The sequence below is a fragment of the Cydia amplana genome, chromosome 4 (assembly GCF_948474715.1).
Source record: "Cydia amplana chromosome 4, ilCydAmpl1.1, whole genome shotgun sequence".
NCBI classification, from domain to species: Eukaryota; Metazoa; Arthropoda; class Insecta; order Lepidoptera; family Tortricidae; genus Cydia; species Cydia amplana.
In genome coordinates, this window is record NC_086072.1 from 9913267 (window position 1) to 9927647 (window position 14381).

At 37.5% G+C, this 14381-nt stretch overlaps 1 protein-coding gene across 2 annotated transcripts in view; it reads left to right on the top strand.

The window, feature by feature from the left end:
- Window positions 1-14381, top strand: part of LOC134663178 (semaphorin-1A-like) — an 85353-nt gene that overhangs the window by 48127 nt on the left and 22845 nt on the right. The window contains exon 1 of one of the 2 annotated variants that reach the window (XM_063519543.1): window positions 9284-9603. The exons of the other annotated variant lie outside the window; for it this stretch is intronic. The gene's annotated coding sequence lies outside the window, so the exon portion shown is untranslated. Of the gene's footprint in view, window positions 1-9283; window positions 9604-14381 lie in introns of those variants that run through there. 2 annotated transcript variants of the gene reach the window in all.

Here is a 14381-nt window from a genome sequence, read left to right on the forward strand (position 1 = left end):
ATTAGGTTTGCTTGATTAAAGGCGGGATTGTGTGCACAAGCATTTTTGTACTGCATATGATTGACTGCTTGTACCGCACGGTGTCGCACAATGATGGAATCCCGCCTTAATACTCTTAGTAACATTTAGGTAAAGTATTGACATTAAATATTTTAATATGAATAACCTGTTACAAACAACCAATTTTTTTTACTCTGTCTAGTCGACTTCACTCCGTGTTGTTTTTCTCATTAGTGTTTTTCATCGCCCGCCGTTTTGTTGTAATTAAGCTGGGGATGAGACAAGGGTCAGCCGCGGGTCGTTGCGATTTAATTGTCGCGATAAGATGCGGCGACGCGTGGGAGTAGAAGCATATGCACTGGCGCGCGACTTCTTCGCGCGAGTGTGGTAAATGGAACCCTGTCCCACCAAAGAACCCAATACAGTCAGCAAAACTATTAACTTTGCACCCCTGCAGACAATAATGTATGCTAGCAGTGCTAGTTTTGTTTTGAATAGTTAGTTATTGATTTCTTACGATTTCTTCTATGAGATAAGTATTAGGTAGGTACGTTTATTTGACATAGTTTTTAGTTTTTCTATAATGGCCCAAATTACATTTAATTTTATAAAATTTTTGGATAGCCATTGTTTTTTACTATGAATCAATATTTAAAATTATATACTGGTCTAATATGGTAGGCATACTCGTACTTGTGCATATTGCTTATATTGCTTACTGTCTTTTATTGCTTGCTATTTGCCAAAAGAAAGTATAAGTATAAAGAATAAGTACTTAATCTATATTTTACCAATAACATTTTGCATCGCTTTGCATTGCGTCACATTAAATCAAAGAAACCTTTGACAGCAAATTGTGAGAATGCCATTGCAATGGGCCAATTTAGATAAACTTCAGGCCATCTGGCAAAGTAACCAATTAGCCCCACTGCGGGTGCCTCTTAGGCCAGAGGTCACTATTACACTAACGACACAGAGTAGCTTCCTAAGGTAGGTAAATGGATGGCTGGTTAAGAACACTACCATTTTTAAGTGCTCAGCGTCCTTATATTACTTTCTCTAACTTTCCAATCACCGTGGACAGTTTCGGTAGTTATGGACAAAATATTCCTTATGGGTAATAAATTTAACCGAAAAAATATTACAGTGCGGCATTTTACAAAGGCCTACATCATAGGAGAGGTATTGAAAAGAAAAAAACTGTTATTGTTATTTATGTAGGTATATTACTCGCAGCGCGTCTAAATACGAACGAGATGCTCGAGCGAATAATGTCAAGGGAACTAAAACGATGATCGCGCTTGAAGTGGCAAACAACAAACATACCTACCTATGGACTTTCGAAGAACGAAAATTAATATGGCCCATACCGGCCAGACGACCCCCGCCCTTGTCACGCACACAGCCGATAGTAATTGTCAGCCTTGAATATCTTTTTAGGGTTCCGTACGCAAAGGGTAAAAACGGGACCCTATTACTAAGACCCCGCTGTCCGTCCGTCCGTCCGTCCGTCTGTCACCAGGCTGTATCTCACGAACCGTGATAGCTAGACAGTTGAAATTTTCACAGATGATGTATTTCTGTTGCCGCTATAACAACAAATACTAAAAACAGAATAAAATAAAGATTTAAGTGGGGCTCCCATACAACAAACGTGATTTTTGACCGAAGTTAAGCAACGTCGGGCGGGGTCAGTATTTGGATGGGTGACCGTTTTTTTGCTTGTTTTACTCTATTTTTTGTTGATGGTGCGGAACCCTCCGTGCGCGAGTCCGACTCGCACTTGTTTACTATTTTCTATTAATCGACATAAATCACGATACTTTAGGAATATTGTACAAAACTTTTTACGCACATTTTGTAGAAAAGTCTATTACCCACCAAAATAAATATTTAACGCTACAATGGGTACGTAACGAATCAACAGTTACAATATAAGCTGTAGTAAAATTAGATTAAAAACAACAATGGTGCGTTACAACTGGCAGCTATAAAGCTATACTGCAAATGAAACAAATGAAATCACCGGTCTGACGTTAAAGTTCCCGTGTAGTTTTGTTAAAAGTATCCGCGGTCGTGGACACGGGTCAGCGCAGACCAACGGCTGCGAGTACCTACAACGAGCCACTTCCTGCGGCCAGCGAAACAAGGACAAGCCAAACGACACGCGAGGACCGCCTCTTATTTTGCATTTGTTATCGCCCAATCTAAACTTTATCTCCATGCAATGAAATTGGAACTAAACTGCACACTTTGTTCTGTCTCTGAGAAAGGCGTAGGTATCACGACGTGGAATTGGTCGCAGCTGAAATGGAAGGGCATTCGTTAAGTATTTGTTACTTTGGAGATAAATATGCAATACCTCAACTCTTACACTGCTTAGTGAACAAAGATAGATAGATTTATTTATTTCTTATTGGAAATTAGATGGTATTTAACAATGTCACAATGTTTCCAAATAACATAAATTCAGAAAAATAGTCAGATTGTAAACAATAATCAGAGATGTGACTTATTTGAAATACTTGTATTTAAAATGCAAATACTAAATGCAAAATACCTATTTTGTATTTTGTATTTAAATACCTTTTGAAGAAAACTATTTTGTATTTTATTTGAAATAGTTTTTGGGAGCTATTTTCTATTTTCAAAATACAAAATACTTTATAGTAGGTAATGTAGGTAGGAGTTACAATCTCTTCTGATGTTACAATCCTGGCAACTCTCTCATACTGTTGAATCTGTTTAGTAACGTCGCACATGACCACAAGCGTAGCGAGTGGTTAAAAAAGTGGAATCTTGAGTGTTGCGAGGGTTTCAAGGTACGAGAGGAGAACAAACTTTTCTGCCCTGATGAAACTTTTCTGCACAAACGAGACGTTTTCATCACACTAACGAGAGGCATTATACTAGCTGTAAAACATTACAAATCTAAATTAATGCTTTTAAAAATTGTCCGTTATAAACCATTATCCATCCATCCTTCCGGTTAATATGAGCAAACAACTATAAATTTGCACTTTAGATAGAGGACTGATTGACACACTGTTTTCAAAGAATGAAGAGAGTCTTTTCAATTCGGATATTCTGAGTAATACTTTTTAATTCAGACTAGGTATTCACTATTCAGAGTACCTTTTATCGCAAAGTATTTGTATTTTTAAAAAGTATTTTGAAAATACCTATTTTGTATTTTGTATTTGAAATACAAATTCAAAAACTATTTTGTATTTTGCATTTGAAATAGTATATCAAGGAAGTATTTGTATTTTGTATTCAAATACTTTTTATAAAGTATTTTTCACATCTCTGACAATAATACATTAAAATAATTAAGAATTAAGTAAAAAATATAAAACAATCAAATAATCATAATAAAAACATTTAACTTGAGCATTGGCATCGTAGTCACGGATCGTAGTGCCTACTAAACTGATACATAGTTGCTTCTCCCAACAGAGCAATCACCTTCAGACTTGTCAGATATTAAATACTAAAACACTCTACACCTACCAATACGTGTCTAGAAGCGAACAACCCGGGCACCTCGCGTTTCTATAAACAAGCCGGCCCGGCAGCAGCGCCGTTATGAAATCAGAGATGAGTTTAGATTAGACTTAATTACCTGTGAAATTAAATAATAGGAATCGGGAAAGACATATGTTACAACGAATTCGAGAAGCTAAAGCGAGCTAGGCCAGGATAACTCAAAGGTGAGGCGGTGCCCGCGGCTGACCTCGTGCCAATTACGAGCCCATTAGCGCTGTGAGCACAATGCGACCATTAAGCGGATGTCCAGCTCGACGTTCCCGCGCCCGCTCAATTTGCATTTGTTTGGAATTAGATCGTCGGTGGCTGCGTCCGCGACTCGCTTTGTGTCACACCTGTAATGTCCCTCGTGCAATGTGTTGAGGCGCGTTTTAATGATCCCTCGCTTACCCTGTGGTTAACCGAAACGTTCCCATTGTGGAACAGATTCCGGCGGTTCAACCTAAACACAACTCTTAATTATCCATCGTACTCGCCGGGCTAAAGACGCAAAAGCCTCGCGTTGTTTACTAAGTCTCGACTTTAGGAGTTTAACCGAGTTGAGTTGAGACGTGGCGTCGATATGTCAAGTAGTGCAATAAAGACTTGTTACAACGCCAAGGCGTTGTTTATTGAAACTCGCAGCTGAATGTACCTATGTGGGTAGAAAGCCATTGTATTAACACGCTGCACGAACAACCAGTATTGGTTTTAATTAATTGTTGTTCGTATCGACAAACAGCCGTAGGCGACACAGTAAGATTATCAATACAATCTAATCACGAGGCCAGACACTGAGGACCCAAGAATGTGTCTTTGTTTGTGACTTTAACCTATAGTAAGTCTTGGGTTCTTTACTATTCCATTTATCTCAGAAATGTTCAACATAAACATGTGTCACCACTGCACACATGCCCCAGTTGTACCTGATTATTAACTGTATCTAATCACATCACATAGCAAGCGGTTAAACATAGTAATTTTAACCACGTTCTATAACGTGAAGTGTGAACTATTCGATTTAGTTCAAAGGTATGAAACGCAACGCTACAATTTGTTCCGAAATATCGTGAAGATGTAATTTTTCTAAAGTTAGGATTGTTTTTAAGTGGAGTTCGTGACCATGAACTGTAATAAAAATACCATCGGATTGATCGGATTAGTGATGTGTTACATAATAAGCATTAGATTACCATATCATCGTTTTACAGTCACGCAATATATTTATTAGGTAGTTTTCATATTGCTTCCTTTTAAAAACGTATTTTAAGTGATTGCCGCTATATTTCAGCGTGAAAGTTATTAATTTAAGGGCGACGAACCGACAGAGACGAGATATGGTAATGACAAATGGTGCGCCTTATCTCAGAGGTCCGCGGAGAAAAGATGTAGCCGGGCTTTCTTGCGGAGTGAAATGTCGGGCGATGTCGTTAGCAAAGCCCCATCCGACGGGTATCTCTAGCGCTCCCCTGCCTCGCCGCGCTAAAGATAACTACATATTTTCGAACTGTTCAGGATACTGCAAACTATTTATACCTACCTACTTATCTGTAAGCAGCTTAATAATGCATTGCTAATTACGGTTGAACTATTTTTATACTAATTGTCATCCCAAATAAATTATTACTACTTCAGGAGGTTTACTATTAGTATATCCTGTAACATAGTTATATATATCTGTGTAGGATTCCGTAGGCGGCAAAAGCGACGTCGTCTTCGCCAGAATATATTGTCCCCCGTCTCGAGGCGTACATAAGTAATCCGCCCGCACCCGACACTGATATGCAAATCGCCTCCAACGAGATCGTAAACCGTTTCATATCAGATAGCGTAATTCGGGGCTAAAGTACACAGCGACGAGTAATTCCGGTGTTGTGGGCAGATCTACCCTGTTTTCATCTGATGCAAACTTTGTAGATAGGTGCAGGTGTATGAATATTTTTTTTAGTTCACGATATAAACAATGGGTATATTTTATTCATTCCGATTGGACTAAAGTATGCCTTGTGCGAGTCCAGTGCACTATCTGGCTATGTAAACCTTTAGATAGTACCTGAATGTGAATGTGACAAATAGTTTGGGCGATAACCCACCTCAGCGCCGGTGCCCGCAGTCCACACCGCACTATTATCACCCGAAAGTAAAAGGTAGTAACAACATATGAGTTCCATACATTCGCACTACCTCCTTTCTAAAGCCAACAAACTACCTGCCGGCCTATCGGCCATCTTCGACCTCTTCCTGTTTATCTTTCCTAATACATTATTCTGCACAAAGTCGAACATTACGTCGCCGTAGGCAAACATCCATTAAAGAGACAATCTATGTTAAAACTCACAGATAGGGTTTGCAATCCGGATCCGAAATGTATGAAATTATCCGGATCTGGATCCGGATCCGCGGATCTTCCCATACATTTCGGATCCGTCGTGCAAACCCTACTCACAGACTAACTAAATATACATAGAAGAGACCTTTGGTACATTATTTATTGACTATACAATTCTATGGCGATTTAGGTATAATTATTATGTTAGCGTTGTTGTTAGGTCGGCATTAGCAACTCACCACCAGCCTGTCTGTTCCTAAATCCCAACAGCGTCACTACAGAGCTGGGCGCAGGACTCTCTCATTGTCCAAAAGAATAACGGGCTACAGTCCCAACGTTACCCCAAAGGCCAATTTGGATTGATGACGACTCTGACGACTATCGACGATGAGTGTTCGGGTCATATTTGCCCAAAGTTTTCTTATAGAACCCCTTTCTTTAGGGTAGACATGAATTGTTGTTTTAAAATGTTTGTTTGCAGTTTGAATGTTTCTCAAACTAAATAGTTATCTCTTCGACATTCTTTGTAGTGATTGGTCTACACTTCATGTCGTAAATTCCGAACGCATATCCATTAAAATTTATTGGTGGTATACCTCCTGCTACGTTAGATACTCGATACTCGCAGAAAATAGACAATAGGTAGATGTGGTCCATTAACCTAAACAAAAACTATTTGTTCGAGGTAGGTAAGTACGTGTACATCCAAATAAGGGATGTTTTTGCTGATGCACGTGTCTGCAAATGACAAATGACACGAACGAAAGATAAATGCATTCCAGCCCAGAATGAGACATCACTATTGTAACGTAACTTAGTTACAATAGTAGTTGTTAGTCGCTTGGATTGTATTTATTATTGATGTCAAGAGGTAGTTTAATTAGGTAGAGTGTATCGGACCACCTACACCGAGGCTGGATAGCGTGGCGATGATACAAGCTCTCTCTTGTCATGTTAATAATGCAATACGTAGGCATTAGGTAATACGAACACAAGTGGAGTATGCAGCGCTGCTCGGGACAACAATAACTTCGTTATAGTCCAATAGTTTTCTGTATGATTCTACTATTCGAGTATCAGCGTAACTTTCTGTCACATGTGAGTTTGTGGGTGGAGGTATTAAGTTATAGGATTGAATTAGATTCCATATTTTTCTTTCGATAAAAATCTTAACACGATTTAACAAAATTACAATTGAATGAATCATAAAAGAAACGTAACCAAAATTCATGGGAACCGTCACCACTTAGCAAGACAAGATACAATAGTATCAACTAGAGATGCCACGAATATTCGGCAACTATTCGGCCTATTCGGCCACTTTGCCGAATATTCGGTATTCGGCCGAATGTTGCCTACTATTCGGCCGAATACCGAATATCTGTTGCACCTACTTAAAAAGGAAAATTGCACAATAAAAATAACTAAAAACTATGTAGGTATATTTAGAATGTGTTCTTGGAAAGTTGTTAAATACGAAGACCATTATTTGAGCATTTGTTGGTTAAAAAACATTTTAATTCTATCATGAGTCTGATTTGTTTGACTCTATTCATTAATTATGTTCAACAAGAATATATCTTAGCTAACGTCATCTAACGTTGAGCTTTGTTGGCGATCAGTTTTCATAATAATTGTAACCCAAAATGTTCGCCTGTCATGCCGAATATTCGGTCGCCGAATATTCGGTATTCGGCCGAGAGAGGGGCCGAATTTTCGGTATTCGGCCAAAACCACTATTCGGGGCATCTCTAGTATCAACGCAGGTAGTCGCACCAATCCAGCACCTGACACGTACATAAATCCCGTGCAAACCAGGTAGAAGCAACGACATGGCTCTGAAAGTCTGAACATTGTATTTCGTTGGAATTTCGTAATCGGGCACTAGCAAAGTTTAGATGTTAAGAACAGTTAATTAGGCATAACGTTTAATAAAAACTAACTAAAAACATTCATTGCCAAATGAGTATCCCTAGTATCCCTACTAATTAATCTATTAAATATCACTTTGACTGAGAGAATATTTAAGACAAAGCAAACAACAAATAAGCTTTAGTCGAAAACAAAGTAAGTATGTAATACTTACCGACTCAATTATTTTATTGATCAGTTTTTTTTTCAATATAGGTACATATGTAGGTATCAGTGCATCGAGGTCGATCACATGTCTGTAAATCTGGCTGCTCTATCAAGACCGAAAAAGCGTGCAGTCAATGCCTTTTCGATATAATTTGCGTAGGTAATTGTAATATTATACAATCTTTCTTTAAAATTATACTAGTTTATAGTAAACAGGGCTAACAAGATATCCTTTCCCCCCTCGGCGGCTGGCGGTAGGCGTCAACTGGACGGGACGGCTCGGCTAGTTAGAAAGTTGGAGATAATTTCATAACGCTAACCTATCATAAGCACGCAGCTTATGAGCTCGTATAAATATTATATGTCTACGTCATTAGTTACTGTCAGGTGACATTAGGGTTTGATTTATAAATAAATTAAAACAATGATTGATGCTAGTTAAGTTTATACCTAATAGAGTTGATGATTTTAAGTATACAAAATTGTTGTCTCTATTTTTAGGTTTTTCATAACCATTATTTTAAATTGAGTCTTATTCATTGATTTTAATTAAATTAAAAACTGATGCTGATATTACGCATAGGTACTTATTACTGAAGCATGCAATGATTTGCTAGTATTGAATAGTCATAACAAATCTTTATAGTCGTTATTCTTATTTCTTTCTCTCTACAATATTTTTTTGCTTGCCATCGGTCATTGGTTGCTTGCCTCGTCTACCTGAGCGTCGAGGGCTCTAGGGTGAGGGGAGCGAGAGTGCCACATCTGTCAGACTAGTGGCGTTTATTTTAATCCCAATGATGTTTCCACTTCTTACATTAGCAAGAAGCAGAAACTGACTTTCGGTTACTCTGTAATAATAGGTACTCCGAGTTAATTCAAACAATGTTCCTTTCCTTCTTTATGGCTATCTCGATTAGTATCACGAATTCAGCAGTATTCATTACTATCAACGTCTATAACGCATTCTAGACAGCGTTCACGGCGTCTAATGTTGTAAGAATTTCTACCGGTTATGCGCAACCGTTCGGTACGATACTGCATTATGATTATTGAAAACAATTTAATGCATTTAACACTCGCCAGCCAAAAACTGAACCCTAAATATTGCCCTCCTAATTTTTTACTCCACGAGTTACGTTTCTATTTTATGGCCCCTCATTTAAGCGTCAATAAACAAAACAAAATAAAATAGAACTTTGAACGCTTCTAGTGTCGAGGTGAGCCGTGAGCGTAGCATCGGCGCCCGCGCATGTTAGAAAAAGAGGCAAGTAAGCTTGCTGCCGGGGTGTCGGGCAAGTTCGTGTTCCAGTTGGTGGGGCGCCTTTCCTTCGCCGCGCCGCCCGCGCCAGTACCGAGTGCACTGCGCGAGTAAGGCCACGCCACGCCGCTCCGCTCGCCTGACCGACGCCCGCGCTTTCTTAAGCTCCATTGCATCCAAGTTTATGCTCTACTCTCCCGCTTCGTAACCGGTTACAACTGTGATCTTAAGTGACACGTAGGCTGATTTTGTGATTCAATCGTGATCAGTGGCCAGACTGCGTCTGGTAATTAGTGACAAAATTATGTGTTCTCGGATTTGGCTCTCCAGATGATTGTGATGCGATGACCATCAGGTCGATTTGGATGTAAATTGGATTTCTATCTGTAACTTATTCTTCAAATTGGTGAGTGGTCAATTCTTCATAGAGCTATTGTTTGTTAAGATCCGAGTGTGTGTATAGTTGTATACAAGCATGGGCTCAGCAGTGTGTGCTTGTGAGGGCGTTCGGTCGCCACAAACAAACAAAAATCCGTAGTCCCGGTGGATGGCGTAGAGGCCACGGGAGAGAAGGAGAGAGCACACATTGTTGACACTCTTAGCGTGCCCTTTCCACGTCGTCGACTCTATACACTCTCTACAGGCATATTGAGTTGAACTTCACTATAATAAAGATGAATGTACTTACCTCTAAAGTAACTTGTTAGCCTTTGTATTCGTTTTAGAAACTGTATACCTGCTTATACAGTTTTAGAAACTGTACCTATACCTATCTTACATGCTTAATTGCTTATAATAAAATTGATAGTCACAAGGAGAATTTATATGGAACACAGGAATGTGTTTTTCGTCATTAATTTTCCGTACTTATTTAAAAAAATTACGACTACAACTGATCTATTGTTTGCATGCTATTAAATAAGAAAGCCGACAGACCTGATAGCTAAGGTTGAGTGATTTCTTCCATATCTAATTCAAACATCATTTATCTATTCGTTCTATTGTTCACATTGGAAAGAGAATTCCAGATATGACGAACAGAATGTTTAGACTTCCTTCCTTTACTCATTTCTAAATTCGTTCCAAAAGATCTATTTATAAACAGCAAAACAATTAGAGCTCAAATTCCTAAACGACGGTTGTAAAAGCGTAATGAATGAAAATGACATTATCAACATCCTGGGTACCTAAATGAGTCACACTAAAGATAATGAAGTATAGTAAGTAGATTTGAATGCAAGATGCGTCAGGCGCCAGTCAAATTGAAATTTAACTCAAGTTTACCGAGGGCGACCCAGAGGTCAATGAGATTTTTTAAGGAGGGACCCTACTGACATCAGTCACCTAGTTATGTATTTTACTCATTTGTTTTAGTTGGTTCTACCAAAAGGTGTTTGATGCAGCTTCTAAACCAACTACAATGTTTAATTAAGTTTTGTTCCAGATAAATTTAAATTACCTAGACACATCGTAAATATTACTTCCTTCTTACTGAAGGAACTCTAGACTCTATTTATCATTGCACACTAAATCCATCTACGATAAAGCAGGGCAAAGAAAAAAATCATTACCTATAGGTACATAACGGCATACCGTTAGATTATCGGACGGTAACGACATATCGTGAGCGCATCAAGTTAATGTCCACGGTAATTTAAATTGCCTACCTACAATTTCATACGTTTAAGTTCCAAGGAACCAAATTACTAACTTTAATTATTTTTTTAAACAAGTGAAACATTTAAATGGAAGCAACATGTGGTTTAACTTTACGTACCTGATTGAGATCTGAGCATTCCAAAAAAATTGAATCTTGAGCGTTGCGAGGGTTCAAGGCCTTCAAGGCACGAGAAGCAAATGCTGCCAGTGCCAACACAAAATTTTCGACCACAAAGAAGGTTCCTGCTCTTTTTAAAATTCCGTGCCTCAAAAGGAAAAATTTAAACCCTTAATAGGACACTCTTGTTTGGAAGTCAGTTAAAATTGTATACTCCAACTCAACAACTTTTAAATGAATACTCCTATGCAATAAGCACTTCGTTAAGATTTGTTATTCAGAGTTATCAACTATCCAGAGTCATATACACATCTAGGTTTCCTGTAGGTTAGGTATCTACTAGGTAGTAAAAATTTTCAATGGACGTAACTAAATAAGTATAAGCAAACTAAAGTCATGTATTTTGACTATAAACGTTCCTTTGTCAAACAAAGTGATTCCACAAGATTACCGTTAGACCAATTTTAATTTGGTAAATAGTGACGGAAATGAAACTGGTACATAAATATCAAATTTAATGTAGGTAACATACTGCCGAAGTTTATACGTCTAGTAGTTACCCGTGGCTTAAACGCTACGCATATTGTGTATCAGTATAATATGGGCATCTATATCCGAAAAAAAAGTTATCAAATCAATTAAATACTAGTAGTTCGCCCCGAACTGAGAACTCGCGGTTAACCAAAAATTATATAGCGATTAACTTTGTTGCACCTACTTACATACTCGTATAGTGCGACTAGGGCTTGCAAATATTCGAAACTTTCAGATATTCGAATATTCGACTTTTTCTGACGACGTATTCGAATATTCGAATAATTATTCGAATATTATAAAAAATAAGAAAAGGAAGGAGAAATCGGTTTATTATCGTTTTATTCAAAAGCTTTTTTCACATATTGATAAAACTAAGGATATTTAGCAGAAATCCACTTAATTGACTAGATTTTATCATCCTAAATTTATAAGATGCCCACATTTCTAAAAACAAGTAAAACGCCAAAATTAGACGTATTTAATATTTCTAGATAAAACTTATTATAAATGCGTCTTTGCGTGAAATAATATAACTTTAACCATCCAAACACCTAGGAATGTAAGATATTTTTTTTTAGTAGGTAATTATTTTCCGATTTAAATTAACTTGTAATCACTCAGAGGCCTGTAAAAAGGCCTTTAATTTCATTGTATTTTGAATCTTTATTGACTTTATTTGTTTTGGCAAGTTATTATTCCTAATGGTCGGCTAATTATATAATATTGGAATATTTAAGGCAAAAAGTTAGTTGAGTACTTACTGGGTGGATTATTCGTCAGCTTTAGGTGCATGGTTAGATTACCAAGTTGGGCAGGTTTGGTATGATTAAATTTGAGAATTGCGATAAGTAGCAAGGTATAGACTTCAAAAATTCGCTTAACGTACGCTTATACTGAATAAACAGAATGACCCTTTAACTTAAAACTTACGCACCGTAAAAATAACATACTTTTTGATTTCGTTTTCTTTTAAATTGAGTTAGGTTTCACTGTATTCAGTCTATCGAGAGGAATACAGTAAAAATATTATTTCCTTCGTATTTGGGTACCTACCCTTCCTCATTCACTGTAAATACCCGTAAAACACACAGAAACTGTAACTACAGCGGATGACATAGATTTTTTTATAGTAATAAAAAATATTCGAATATTCGAAACCTGAGCGGCCGAATATTCGAATATCAAAACAGGTCGAATATTCGACAAATTCGAATATTCGAATATTCGAATTGCAAGCCCTAAGTGCGACATAAAATAATAGAAAATAAATGAGGACGCCACTTTCTACGTAACTGTCACATTTTTGACGTAAAATGCTTATACATGGCAACAATTTACTATGGACATTTTTGAGTTCCATTTTATTTAATTTCAACTATTTTATGTCGCTCTATAGGCGGCAATGGATCAAAGATCGCGTGGATTTATTGTAAGGTCTGTGGAGCCCTTAACTGATTGATTTAAGCAAAGAGTAGTATGTATAATATAGTTGGCCAAGCAGATCTTGTCAGTAGAAAAAATGTAGACGCGAAGGGATATGGTCGCATAGAAAATTTGAGTTTCGCGCCTTTTTCTACTGACAAGATTTGCTTTTTTGCATCAATTTTGAAGCGCCATTTACAAGTTTAGCGTTAAGTAATATAGATGGCGCTATTTTTTCGAATAAAGGGCTTCGTATACGGCTGTCCCTCCCCTGGATTTAAGTCACCACCATAGAGATTAAAATAAACTGTATCTGTGCTAAGCCGAAATATTTCCTGTCAAATGTCAAATACATATGTCATGTTTATTCTAATTTATTTTTATCTTGCTAATTATTTCAAAATGGTAAATTTAAAAACGATATTATAAAAGTGTAAGTCGAGCACTTTCATTTGATACTAAACTCGACCATGTTTCTTGCAAAAAAATGACCAGAATAGCAAGACCTCTCACAAACAGCTTTTTGGCCTTCTAAGCTCTTCTAGCTCAATAACCTCTTGATCGGGCCTGCTCATAATTTAATGACTAAAATATAATGCCCTCGACTACACGTTTACCCAATTTCATTTAAATTAGAACAAATTTACTTAAGTTATTGAGTATCAAACTATCTTCTGACAGTTCAGCTTAAAAACATCGAAATGCCGAGACGTGCCGCTAGCCAGCCGCGTGTTCAAAGTCGAATGTAAGAACTTCGCTTCGCTTCGCTCGCTCGTTCGATAAATCGCAGCTAACAAAGATATCATTAAGGTTTCACAAACGAACAAGCGTAATCACAGCGTAGAATCGCAGCTAACTATTGAGTTCTCAGATAACTACATACAAAGCGGCCGATGATAACCTCAGTTACATGGATTCTATTATTAACATACTTTTTAATATAAACAACCCTCTTCTGATTAACACGACATATCTACTGAGTGAGTAAGGCTATTACTACTAGGCAGGTTTCAATATGTCTTAAGTACAAAGAAAAGAAAAAATGTATAGAAAATGGAGATACCTTAGATAACTTTTGAGGCATTGATTGAGTAGGTTGCTAGGTACCAACTACCTAGCGAATCTTAAAAAAGTTCTTCTCAAACCACGTGATGTAAGCCAGTATAAAATACCTATAGGTGAAAGTAAATATTGTAGGTAACCGTTAAATCAACATATCCTAAATTGTTATCGCTTGTTATCATTTAATCGCTGGGTTTAAAACGAATGAGTAACATTTCGTAAATGTCTTTCACATTTCTGAAGCAACGAAAGCATCTGAATGATTCAGAACAAGTAGTATAAAAGCGTACTTGACAGTCGCATCACGTAGTTATCCTCTATCCCTTTTACGTTATTTAAGCAGACACCAGATTTACTGTAACACACATTTCACGCGTGACAACGCC